Here is a 13509-nt window from a genome sequence, read left to right as displayed (position 1 = left end):
AATGTGGTACATCTGTCACAACTAATAAATCAATATTGACACATTATTATTAAAGTTCATACTTTATTCAGATTTCCCTTTTCTTCCCTATGTGATTTTTCTCTTTCGAATACCATTCAGGATACCACATTGCATTGAGTTGTCATGTCTTCTTATGCTTCTCCAGACTGTGATAATTCAGTAGTCTTTCCTTATTTTTGATGACCTTGACTGTTTTGAGGAGTACAGGTCAGCTATTATGTGCATTGTCCCTCAATTGGGAGTTGTCTGATATTTTTCTCATTAGTAGACTGGATTTATGGTTTTGGGGGGAGAAAGATCACAGAGGTAAAGTGCCATTTTTATTGTATTATATGAAGGATATATGCAATCAATATACTTATTACTGTTGATTATCATCTTAATCATCTGGCTAGGGTAGTATTAGTTTCTCCACAATAAATAATCAAGTTACTCTTCCCTTTCCCTTACTCTGTACTGAAGAAAATCTCTATACACAGCCCATTCTTAAATGGTAGAAAGGTGGTGGATACTTCCTAAAAAGGGAGAATCTATGTAAACTATTTAGAATTTTTCTGCACTGGAGATATTCTGTTATTTCCTGCTTATTTACTTATGTATGTATGTATACACTTGTGTATATGTTCAGTCAACTACACAAATTGGTTGAAATTCTTCTGTTTGGGATATTTGTCTTTCTCCATTTATTTATTCAAACTTTTATTTACATCAGTATGGAGCCAACCATAATGATTTTATATTTCATGTTATAATTCAATGGCATACTATTAATTGCTCAGATTTTTTAAGCATTGGCTATTAAGAGGCCTTTCATATTGGTCCTGTATCCCTTTGGAATATTCCTAAAATTGTTTTTGAGCATTTTCTTTCTTTTTGGTAATAGAAGATGCTCCAGGTTGATATTGTATATTCCCTGCATCAGTCCTAAAATTAGTCATTTCTCTGAGAAGTTCTGGTTCCTTTTATTGGAGAATGGCACTGAAAACTGCGATCTGGGCACCAATGTGCTCATTGATTTAGAGTGTTATTGTTTCTAGGCCCTTTCAGCTCATGGTACAAGCAAATATTTGTGTGTACACTTATCTCTCTGTGTGTGTGTGTGTATGTCTTCAACCTTTTTGTGCTGCTATGATAACAGTGATTAGGTAATTTATAATGAACAAAATTGTATTAGCTCACAGCTCTGGAGGTTGGGAAGTCCAACATTAAGTTGACAGCATCTGGCAAAGACCTTTTTGCCACATCATAATGGGCAGAAGCCATCACATGATAGAAGGGTGAAGAGAGGGCAAGAGAGAGCAAGAGGGGATGAGCTCACTACTGTGATAAAGAACCCATTCCTATAATAACAGCGTTAGTCCATTCATGAGGGCAGAGCTCTTATGACCTAAACACCTCTTAAAGGCCCCATATCTTTGTACCATTAGAACGGCAGCTAAGTTTCAACATGAGTTTTAAAGGGGACATATATTTAAACTATAGCATTATAAATATTCAATACACATGCTATTCAAACAAGAGTGTGTAAAAAAGAAAAAAAATTGGCAGTTCAACTGTATAGAATTTTGGGAATACAGTAGATTTTCAAAAGTAGTCAATGACATTGACCCGCTCCCATTTTATAGGCAAAAAAATGGAGATCAAGAAATGTAAAATAACTTGCCCAAAGTCACATGGCAAGTCATGATCAAGGTGGAACTGAGTGGAACCCAGGTTTCCTGACCTCTTGGCACAACTCCTTTCTCCACCCAGTGTTTCCTCTCTTTCTTTGCCTCTAGCACAACTTGGGACTATATTCTCTATGTCCTGGCTTTCAACAAAAGAGCAAAACAAATCCATGGCTTGACAATGTTCAGATTTATAAAAAGAGAAATGAGGAACATTGGTATATGTTTGAATTTCAAGACATTCCATTATTTTAGCCATCAAGCTTGATCACACCTGTATCTTTTGCTTAAATAAAGCCTCAGTTTCCCAGTGTGTTTGCCTGTGATCTAGAGCTATAAATCACACAATTTATGAAATATCATTGGACAGAAACAATTTTCATTGTGGAAAGTACCTAATATCTCATTAACTTTACTGAAACCCAAAATTACTGTTGTCAAGTTAAATAAACAACTTTTTTCAACCAAAATGTTTTCTCCATTGTAATTGCCATGTAGCTCATAATTCCTTTTGTAATCAGTCATGAAGAAAAATTTCTTATGAAAGTAAAATGCAAAGTATAAAAATAAAACTCTGTGATACTGACATAATTGTCAGAAACAAAACAATTTACCAATCAATAATTGAAATATATTAGGTGTTCATTGGGTAAAAAGTATACATGTAGCTCTTAATATAAGATATACAAATTAATTCTTTCCTTAATCTGAGTAAGACAGGAGTTATGTGTGTGTATGTGGTGTATGTATTGTGTGTGTGTCGTTGATATAATAATTGCTTCTATTCCTTAAAAATCCATACTTATATTCTCTTTAAACACTTCGCCAGTGCATTTGGAGATTAGATCTTTAAGAAAGAATCTCTAATGTCAGTCCCCTCATCGAAATTGCTTCTTAGCATGATTTCAAAATTGATATAAACTTATATTTAAATAATGATAGGTCAGGCGTGGTGACTGACCACCAGCACTTTGGGAGGCCAAGGTGGGAGAACCTCTCAAGGCTAGGAGTTCAAGACCAGCCTGGGCAACATAGTGAAACCCATCTCTACAAAAAATAAAAAACTCAGCAGGTTATGTTTGTGTATTCCTATAGTGCCAGCTACATTGGAATCTGAGGTGGGAGGATAGCATGAGCCCAGATGATTGAGGGTACAGTGAGCTATGATTGCACCACTGCATACAAGCCTGGGTAACAAAGGAAGACTCTGTCTCAAATAATAATAATAATAATGAATGTTCAAAAATAATGTCCATGGTTTGTGTAGATGCAAAAAAATCCTAAAAATTTGTAAGGTCTTATCACAAGACACATATCTTCCTAACTGATTACAAAGTTCTTCTATCTTAAGATCAGAAATTATAGTGATGTTCATTTTTTGGTTTTCAACACAACTGCTTATTTATTAATAATAGATGCTTATCAGTAGAAACTACATACATTAAAAGGAATATTTTGAAAGAGGTCAAATTTTAGTTTCAGAAAAATAAGAATGTTCATTAGAAAAAAATGTCTTCAAGGCACGAACAATGGGTAAGGAGGGTGATATTTGTCACTGAAATGATTGAAACCTTTGGTGAAGAATGAAGTGTTAATAGAGGAATTATATTGCCATCTAGATTATTTAAAAGGAATGAAATAACATAAACAAGAAAAGGCAAGACTACACCACTTAAGAAAATAATACAACAAAGCGAAAGGAAACATTGTAGAAAGTGGTTATAAACAAGAAATTTTTTAGCATAGGCTTTGCCATAAAATAAATCTTGGGGAAGAAACCCAAGATCCACCATTTACTAGCTATGACCTTAAACCAATTCCTCAATTGCTGGAAGTCTCAGATTTTTCATCTGTAAAGGGAGTTCATAATAGTTAGTACTGAATGCTTTACTATGTGCTAGGCACCATTGCAATAATTTTTTTTATGTTTTAATTTTTTTTTTTTTTAATTTTCTTTGAGACCACAGTCTCGCTCTGTCACCCAGGCTAGAGTGCAGTGGTGCCATCTCGGCTCACTGCAACCTCCGCCTCCCGGGTTCAAGCGATTCTCTGCATCAGCCTCCCGAGTAGCTGGGATTACAGCCACACGCCACCACGCCTGGCTAATTTTTTTGTATTTTTAGTAGAGATGGGGTTTCACCGTGTTAGCCAGGATGGTCTTGACCTCCTGACCTTGTGATCCACCCGCCTTGGCCTCCCAAAGTGCTGGGATTACAGGCATGAGACACCACGCCCAGCCCATTCTAATCGTCTTTATGTGTTATCTTCCTTGCTGTGTTCAACAAGTCAAGAATTTGGTTCTATTATTGCTGCCATTTTACACATAAGTATAGGCACAGAGATGTGAGGCACAAACATTTGCAGAAGATCATGCAGCTGCAGGTAGGGGAGCAAGATCAGAACTCAAACACTGGTTTGAATTCGTGATCTTCACCAGCATGTGACCTGACTACATCAGAGGCTTTTGTGAGAATTAAAATTTCAAACTATATATAAAATACGAAGAACAGGTCCTGACCTTAGTGAGCAGCTATCAAAGAATAAAACAAAGAAAACTGAAATTAATGGAGACCCAATCCAAGTTTATTAACTTGTTGGGGAAAGGAAAACACACCAGTGAAGCCATTTATTGACTAGTTGCGCCGAGGGACAAAATCCTGGTTAAGTGCTAGAAAACTGAAGAGGGGGTGTGTGTGTGTGTGTGTGTGTGTGTGTGAGCTCATGGTGTTATTTTAAATAAAGATTGAACACAAGTGGCCTGAAAAGGAGGAGACAAGTTCATAAGTTTGAATATGATTGGATAAAACAGGTCTCCATGTTCATCAATCAGGAGAATTTTTGGATGGAATTAGTAATGGCATGGCATCTTAAGTCACTCAAAATTCATGGTTTTCTTTTCTTTTTTTTTTTTTCCCCCAGCTTCAGTTTGTTAGAACCAGTTGGGATGCAACAGGATTTTCAGTTTTGCTGTCTTCCGTGCATGAATGGTTGTGAGTTGAAAATTTCCTTTTATCCATGATGATGATCACAATAGTGATCACAATGCTAATTATGACCATGAATTTGCCGCTGGATTGTAAAGTGATTTTGAAATTATACTTGTGCAATCTCATTTTCACTCTGTTGGACATAGGCTTCCAAATTGTTAGTGATTTATTTTCAAGCATGTGTATTTTGTGGATTTGGTCCTCATGCATTCTACAAAGAATAGTACCAGTCAGTGTTCACAATATATGTCTTATTTTCAAATTTCTTTTCAAAATTCAAACTTATATTCAAAATTATTGTCAGAGTTGCAGACTTCACTAAGTTGCTTGAGATCACAGGGTTTGCTGTCTGGTGTAGAATGATGTTCTCAAGAAAGACATATTAATATATCAACCTTATAATATAAAGGCGATTCTTCTATTATAACTCCACAACCACTCTAAGAGCCTCATTTTTGAAAAAGAAGAGAAAACCAAAAATAAAGACAGGAAGGAAAAATGAAAAGAAGAGAAAGAAAGAAAAGGAAGGAAGAAAGAGAAAAAAGAAAAAGAAACCTAAACATGGGCATTAGTAGCATTAAGTACAAAGCAAAGAAACTACAAAGTAAATTCCCTTACTTTGGCATAAGAGCCCTAGTTGTACTCTGCAGAGGAAATGAAAGAAGTTTGAGAGACTGCCATAGGAGCCAGAAGTTGAGAATTCAATTCTGACCACATGAGAATTCCATACGGTGACTGCTAAGTGGATGGAAGAACTCAAGACCTGAGATGTTATCTGAAGAATCATTTATGACAGTAACTGACTTGCATGCCAGGGGGAAGTATCTACCTGTTGATAGTTTTCTGTTTCAACATATGCCCCAGTACCTCCAACTGAAAAGCAGATTAGCCACCACCAGAAGTTCTAAAACTTTTTGCTCAGTTTCCTTTGTACTCCTAAAAATTATTGAGAACCCCCAAAGCGTGTCATATCTAGCAATGTTTACCATACTAGAAATTTAATGAGAAATTTAAAAATATTTAACTAATTAAAAAAAATAATACAACCATTACATATTAACACAAATATCTGTATTTTAAAAGTTATGGTTTCCAAGACCAAACCAAAAATTTAGAGAGCAATGAGGATTGTTCTGCAAATTTCTTTAATGTCTGGCTTAATTGATGACAACTAGATTCCCATATCTGTTTTGCATTCATTCTATTGTAATTTGTTGTCTTGGTTGAGATACATGAAGAAAACCCAGCCTCACACAGATGTGTAGTTGGAAAATGGAGGGGTATTTTCTTGCTCTTTTAGATAATTGTGTATATTTTTCTTTGATGTTACACCAAAAATGGATAGATGGTCATTGCTTGAAGATTAGTTGCAATTTGGACTCTAAAACCTTATCAAATAAGCTTTTGGTGTCTGGTTACATTAAAACACTGTATCCTTTTCTAAAGCATGATTTTGTTACATCATGCATTAATTATCTCTAAGTTATTGATTCACTGAGTTTATTGAGATCTTCCAAATCATGAGCCATTTCCCTATATGATATCAAAAAATTGTATTCATTACTATCTAACCTATGTTGTCAGAAAGGACTGTAAGTCCTAGGAAGTTCATAGTTTGGGTGCAGAGTTTTCAAAATTCTCATTTTCAGCTGTGTATCAGTCAGGGTTCTCCAGAGATACAGAATCAGTAGAATGCATGGAAGGGGGTTTGTTAGGGGGAATTTGCTCACAGGATCACAGAAGCAAAGTCCCTTCATAGGCCATCTGCAAGGCTAGAGAAGCACAGAAGCTGGTAGCGTGACTCAAGCTGGTAGTATGGTTCAGTCCAAATCCAGGAGCCTCAGCACCAGGAAAGTTAACAGTGCAGCCCCTACTCAGGCCCTAGAGCCCCCAGGAAGCTGCTTAAGTAAGTCCCACAGTTCAAAAGCCAAAGAACCTGAAGTCTTATGTCCAAAGGCAGAAGGAGAAAAAGTGTCCTCCTCAGGAAGGGAGGGAGAGAGTAGAGAGAGCATGAGGATCCCACTTTTTCTGCCTGCTTTTTCTGCTCCTAGCCCTTTGGAAGCGCCAGTCAGCACTGACGACAGGTCTTCCTCTCTCAGTCCACCGACTCACATGCCAATTTCCTCTGGATACACGCTCTCAAACGCCTAATCATGATGCTTCATCTAGGCATCCCTCAATCCAGTCAAATTGACACCTATATTAACCATCACAACTCAAAAGCACCATTTTTACCTCTGACAGCAAATACCATTAGTTGTTTTCCATAAAGTGCTGGCTAACTTCATTCATTTTCAAGAAAAGTCTCCCAAATCCCCATATAAATCTGGGCAACTAAATAAATGGTATTCAGAGGAAACTACTTTTTTCTTATGTTTGGTGACATATGTAAGCAACATTTTACCTGATTATAAGTTAAGCCAGATTTGTTTCAGCCTGGTATCAATGTCCCCATAAAAATTCACATGAGGTTCTTGTTACAAACAGCTCTCAAAGTTGAACAACAACGAAATCCTCACACAACCTTCTCCCCAACTTGTAAAATGTGGATCCACTGTTATTATTTACCATTATTACCGTATTACCATTATTTACCATTATCCACCAGTAATGGTGATGAAGATGGTAGCTACCATCCTGTTAAGGGTTTATTACATGTGCAGTCTCAGTCCTCGCATCTACTCTGTCGGGATGATATTATTATTGTCATCATCTTCATCCCAATTTTTGAGAGCAGGAAACAGGAGACTAAGAGAAGTTAAATAACTTGCAAAATATCAAATATGTGGTGGAACCAGAAGTCAAGGTTCTGCGCCTCTGACTGCAGAGTCAGAGCTCTTGCATCATAGACTATACTGCCTCTTAGGGGTTGGGGTAAGCTTACTTCACCCACGTCCTGCCAAAGGGACAAGCATAGTTCACACAGATAATTTTAATATTGAGTCCATTTATTGATATATATATATAATAGATTCCTTCTCAAAAGAAATAAAGCTGTCCTCTTCATTCACAAGCATTAATTTGGTAAATATCTGGTTGATTTCAGCAGTGCTGTGTGTGCTGTCTGGCCAGACTCCCTCTTTAAATTAGCCCAGGGGTTGGCGATTTAAACAGAGGTGACTTTCAAAAGTTTGTCATTTATCTTAATGTGTTAGAAAAAATGTTCCACCTAGAAGTACACCAAGAATCATGTAGTAAATGGCTCTTTTAATGGACACAAAAATGACCCCAAGAAGTTCCTTACCCCTGGGAGTTTAACAGGGAGACCAGGCACACATACAATTGGGATAAGAGCCTTCTCACTGAGCTTAGCCCCTGCCAGATACTCTGGACTCCAATCTCCCATGACATTACAAGTGAGAAAAGTGGGGTTCAGAAGTCAAAAAGACTGGGTTTCAATCTTGACGTTCTCACTTACTTTTAACTTGGTGAATGAGGGCAATGTTATTGAATATCTCAGATGTTCAGTTTCCTTCAGGTAAAATGGCAATTATATATTTACCCCAAAGTAGAGTTGCCAGATGAAAATGTAGGGGATCCAATTAAGTTTGAATTTTGTATAAGCATTAAATATTTTTAAAAATATAAGTATGTCCCAAATACTGCATGGGGCATATTTACACCAAAATTACTAAATGAGGCCACAATGTTAAAATAAATATTTTGTTATCTAAAATTAAAATGTAATTGAGTATCCTGTGTTTTGTCTCCACCTCAAGGGCTATTATGATGTTGAGATAACAACTATCAAGCCTAACCCACTTCTTGGTACATAATAGACAGACAACAGATGTTAGTCTCCTTCCTCCTGTCGAAGAAACTTTGCCATCAATGATTCCTTCCTGGGCCAGCTTCTTCATCTCTTCTCTCTAGAGTTATCTCTTCTGTGACTACAAATATTCAAGTCTCTCATATCTGTTAAATTTAACACACACAAAAATAAAAAATCCAACATGTCTGCCATTTAGCCTTCTTTTTCTCCCAATGCTTTCATTCCCAAATTTATTAAAGTCTTTCTCACTGAGCTCCAATACCTCTTTGCCTTCCGCTCTGTCATTGTTCACTTCACAAATGATTGAGGAGCACCTGCCATTTGCCACACACAGTGACTGGAACTGGGGACACACTGTGAGTGAAAACTGACACTATCCTGCCTTCCTGGTGTTCACCATCTTCTTGAAATGTGACTTCTGACTCATTGTTCTACTGATATCTTTCCTTCAAAAGTCACCACGGCTCACCTAACTCCTCATTTTTCTCTTTACTGCCTTCTACAGAAACACATAAATCCCCTTTCTCTCTCCCTTGGGACACCATGTCTTTTTGAGTCTTTTTCCTTCCCTAACCACCTACCCCAAGCCAATTCCTCTTGAATCTTTCTCTCTCAACAAAGAGCTTGTTCAAGCTAAAAACCCAAAGACTCTTGATTCCCTCTCTCCTCTTTCATCTCATCTACCAGCAGGTCCTGTTGACTCTACATCTAAAATATACGCCCAAACTGCCCGTGTTCCTTCATTGCCGTGGTTACTGCTTTGCCTTAAGAGCCTTCCACCTCCCACAGAACACTTACAGCCTCCTAACAGGGCTCTTTTCATCACACAGCCACAAGCTTGAACTTTTAAAAAAGCAAACCTGATCATCTCGCTCCCACACCACAATAAAACAAAACAAATAAACAAACCAGAAGACTCCAATGTCTTTCCATCGCACTCAGAATAAGATCCATACTGGCTTCCCAGTCAACACCGCCCTTCATTATCTGTATCCCGCCTGCTCTCTGCCCTCACCCCGTCTCTCTCCACTTGTTCATCACCTTCAAACCTGGAACCCTCTGCCAGATCCTCGCAGCGAGGGCTCCCACCATCAATCGGGTCTCAGCTCAGACATCCCTGGCACAGGGAGGCTGTCCCCCACTCTCTTTACAACACTCATATCATTCACTCAGTCATTGATGGTTCATCATCTGTCTTCCTCATTGGAAGGGAAGCCATCCAGGAGCAAAGACCTTGTCTTGTATATTCACCGGGAGATTCCAGGTGACTGGAACAGTGGCTGGAAAATGGTAGATGTTCAACAGATATTTGCTGATGAATGAATGAATCAGTGAATGAATGAAAGAAGCAGATGAAGAGCAGGAGGAAATGATTAGGAACAAAGCCCCTGTGTTGGTGAATCTATGTTAACCTTCATAACTGAGTCAAAGAAGACAAAAACTAAATTATAAAGGCATTGGAAAATCTCTTGCTTTAAAAGCATTTTCTTGCCTCTTTCTAAACATTTCAGAGAGAAAGTGTCCCCTGAGCTCCCTCCCATACCTGTTCTGTAATAAGTTTATATCAAACATAAAGATTAAGGAGGAAGAGGGTGGGGAGAAGGCTCTCCTCCTCAGCAAACCTAGGGTGCCTCTTCTCTGTGCACAGGACTCTTCCCCCAGGGAAGGGGTAACATGTTTGTTCTTCTTAAGGCTTCTCAGACCCACAGCTCATCATCTTTCTTCCAAATGATGGCATCCAGCAGGGTTTCCGCTTGGTTCCTAACTACTCTTTTCCTGTCTATTCTGACATAAGGCAGAAATAGAGGGAGGGAAGAAAAAAAGGAAGGAAAGAGGAAGAGAGGGAGAGAGAAGGAGGTCATAAGAAGCCGAACTTGCTTCTCCAGGCATCACAGACTGCACTAGGTGATGCTGGACAATGAGGAGTGGAAGATTTTCAAGTGTTTGTGCAGCAACTGCTACTTCTGATTTTCTTAGTGAGGGTGGCTGGCAGTGAGGAGGTCCAGGAGCTCCTAGGCTCCTATGGACTGTGCTGATGGAGGGCCTCACTGGCTCCCAATACACATGGAATTGAGCGAAAACCAAGTCAAGTAGAACATAAGGATTGCAAAAAAGAAGAGCCATACCCTACCCCACCATTGGTCCAAATCCCAGGAAGCCACCATTCTCATCTTTTAGCTCTTTATTTTTTCCTTCAGATATTTACCTCCAGGTTTCTAGATAATATGATTATATTAAAATTTCCTGATTTTTCAATTATAGACACTATTAACTTCCTACTAAAAAGCATAAGACTTAATCTCTTTTAAGTGAGTATTATCCCCATCACCATACAACTACTGTGCCCTAATGCACACACATAAATGCACACACAGCCACTCTTTCCATACTTTGAGTTCTCTTACAATTTTTGATTAAATCAGTACTTAGTGTTCAATTTTTATGACCTGGTAACTATGGGTTACAGGTGAGCCACACACTGAACTGAATCAACTTTATCCACATCAGACTAGCAAAAGTTAAACAATCTGATGCTATTGAATTTTGGTGAGGATGTAGAATAGTGGGGGCCTAATTGCTGGCGTGACTATGAATTGCCACACCTGTTCTGAAGAGCAATTTCTCTGCACATGGTACCTCAGCAACTCCAATTATAGGTATGTACCTTAGAGAAGCTCTCATCTACATGCACATAGATACTATACACTCCTGTAGCATAGTTTGTAATAGCAAAAATGTGGAAATAACGCAGATGACTCATGGGAGAATGGATGAACAAATTCAAGACATGAAACCTTGTACAAGACTTAAGCTTAATGAACTTAAGTTACATATATCAACATAGGTAAATCTCAAAAACCTAAGTTGATTAGGAAAGAAAGCTACACAATTATAAATAGAATGATAATATTTATTCAAAGTTTGAAAATAAGTCAAATAATGCCATTTATTATTTATAGTATTATACTTTCAAAGTAATAATTATACAATGTACATAGGATAGGAATGATAAATACCAAATTTGGGATCAAGGTTACTTCTAAGGAGGGAGGAGAAATAGAAAGTAGTAAAATATTTCAAATGTGCCTATAATTTGTGTGTGTGTGTGTGTGTGTGTGTGTGTGTTTTGAGATGGAGTCTCACTCTGTTGCCCAGACTGGAGTGCAGTCATGCAATTTCGGCTCACTGCAACCTCCATCTCCTGAGTTCAAGTGATTCTCCTGCCTCAGCCACTTGAGTAGCTGGGATTACAGGCGTGCACCACCATGTCTGGCTCTTTTGTAATTTTTTTTTTTTTTTTTTTTTAAAGTAGAGATGCGGTTTCACCATGTTGGCCAGGCTGGTCTCAAACTCCTGACCTCAGGTGATCTGCCCGCCTCAGCCTCCGAAAGTGCTGAGATTACAGGTGTGAGCCACCACTCCCGGCCTATAATTTGTTTTAAGGAGATGAATATGGTACAGTGTCAAGGTTTGATAGAGCTGGGTGGTGGAAACAGGCATTCATTATAGTTTCTCTATGCTTTGTGTTACGGGTTATATATATTAAAAAAATTGTAAAGTAAAAAAAAGAAAAGCTTCCATTACAAATGTTGCCTCTTGAGAGGAGTCTGGTAAGGAAATCCTATTCCAATCTTACAGCCTGAATTTAACATAGGAGTAAAGTTATCTTCACTTGTGGAAGTGCATCTAGCATTTGTTTTGTTGTTATTTTTCTTTGGCCTGAATTATAAAACTAAAGGCTTCTAAAATTGTTCAGTGGCCAGATGCTTTGTCTAGAATCAGCAGATCAATTTGAGGGGAGTGGTGAACACTAGGATTTGTCATAAACTTGTGTGTGTGTGTGCACACGTGTGTGTATGTGTGTCTGTGTGCATTGCTCTGAGAAGAGGATCCATTGCTCCCATCCAATTTTCAAAGGTCTGCTGTGGAACAAACTACTCCAAAATCTAGTAGAATTAATCTACAAGGATTTAATTAGGCTCACAACACTGAGTCTGGAATTCAAACAGGGCACAGAGGGAATGACTTGTGTCTGCCCAGTGATGATTGGGACCTCAGCTTGTATGGCTCAAATAGCTGCATGTGCCTAGGGCCTTGGTTTTGGCTGTTGACTTGTGTCTTCAACTTTTCTCCTTGTTGAGTCTGTTAGGCTGGAATGACCAAGATGGTTTTTTCACTTGTTCTTGGAACCTGGACTATGATGGCTACAGCAGCTAAAGATGCCAGGTATCTATCCCAACATAGCCACTCCACATGGCTAGCTTGAGCTTCCTCACAGTATGGCAGTCTCAGGGTAGTTGGACTTCTTACATAGTGGTTGACTTCCCTCAGAATGAGTGTTCTAAGGGACCAGAGTTGCAGGTTCCTTAAGACATGTGTCTAGAAACTAATATAATGAAACTCCTGTCATGTTCTGTTGGTCAAAGCAGTCACAGAGGCTGCTTGGATTCAATGGATGGAAACACAGACCTCATCTCTCTATTAGGGGAATATCTAAGTGTTTGTGGCCGCAGGGTATCTTCTACAGGGCCCATGACCCTTCAGACATTAAGAACGTTTGATCTAACAAGTGTCAACCCTAAATAATGAGATTTAGAAAATATGATTAAGTATAGAGTTTATTTGAGGGCAAAGCTTGAGGACATTCACCTGGAAAACACAGACTCCAAAGGAATGTAGTCAGTGATCCAAAGTGGAGAAGTTAAGCTTCTTTTTTTTTTTTTTTTTTTTTTTTCCTGAGACAGAGTCTTACTCTGTCGCCCAGGCTGGAGAGCAGTGGTGCGATCTTGGCTCACTGCAACCTCTGCCTTCTGGGTTCAAGCAATCCTCCCCGCTCAGCCTCCCAAGTAGCTGGGATTACAGGCATGTGCCACCACGCCTGGCTAATTTTTGTATTTTTAGTAGAGATGATGTTTCACCATGTTGGCCAGGATGGTCTCGAAATCCTGACCTCAAGTGATTCACCTTCCTTGGCCTCCCAAAGTGCTGGGATTACAGGTGTGAGCCATCACGCCCAGCCGAAGTTAAGATTTTACATGACACAGACAGATAAGTTTAGCAG

The 13509-nt window shown here is 38.6% G+C and overlaps 1 long non-coding RNA gene across 1 annotated transcript in view; it reads left to right on the top strand.

Moving 5' to 3' along the window:
- Positions 1–13509, top strand: part of LOC140712844 (uncharacterized) — a 67718-nt gene that overhangs the window by 53055 nt on the left and 1154 nt on the right. The window contains exons 3-4 of the long non-coding RNA XR_012094650.1: positions 4608–4678; positions 12598–12674. This is a non-coding gene — a long non-coding RNA (uncharacterized lncRNA). The remainder of the gene's footprint in view (positions 1–4607; positions 4679–12597; positions 12675–13509) is intronic.

Source organism: Chlorocebus sabaeus, chromosome 11 (genome assembly GCF_047675955.1).
Source record: "Chlorocebus sabaeus isolate Y175 chromosome 11, mChlSab1.0.hap1, whole genome shotgun sequence".
NCBI classification, from domain to species: domain Eukaryota; kingdom Metazoa; phylum Chordata; class Mammalia; order Primates; family Cercopithecidae; genus Chlorocebus; species Chlorocebus sabaeus.
Note: the sequence above shows the minus strand (reverse complement) of the source record. Positions and strands in the feature narration are given on the sequence as shown.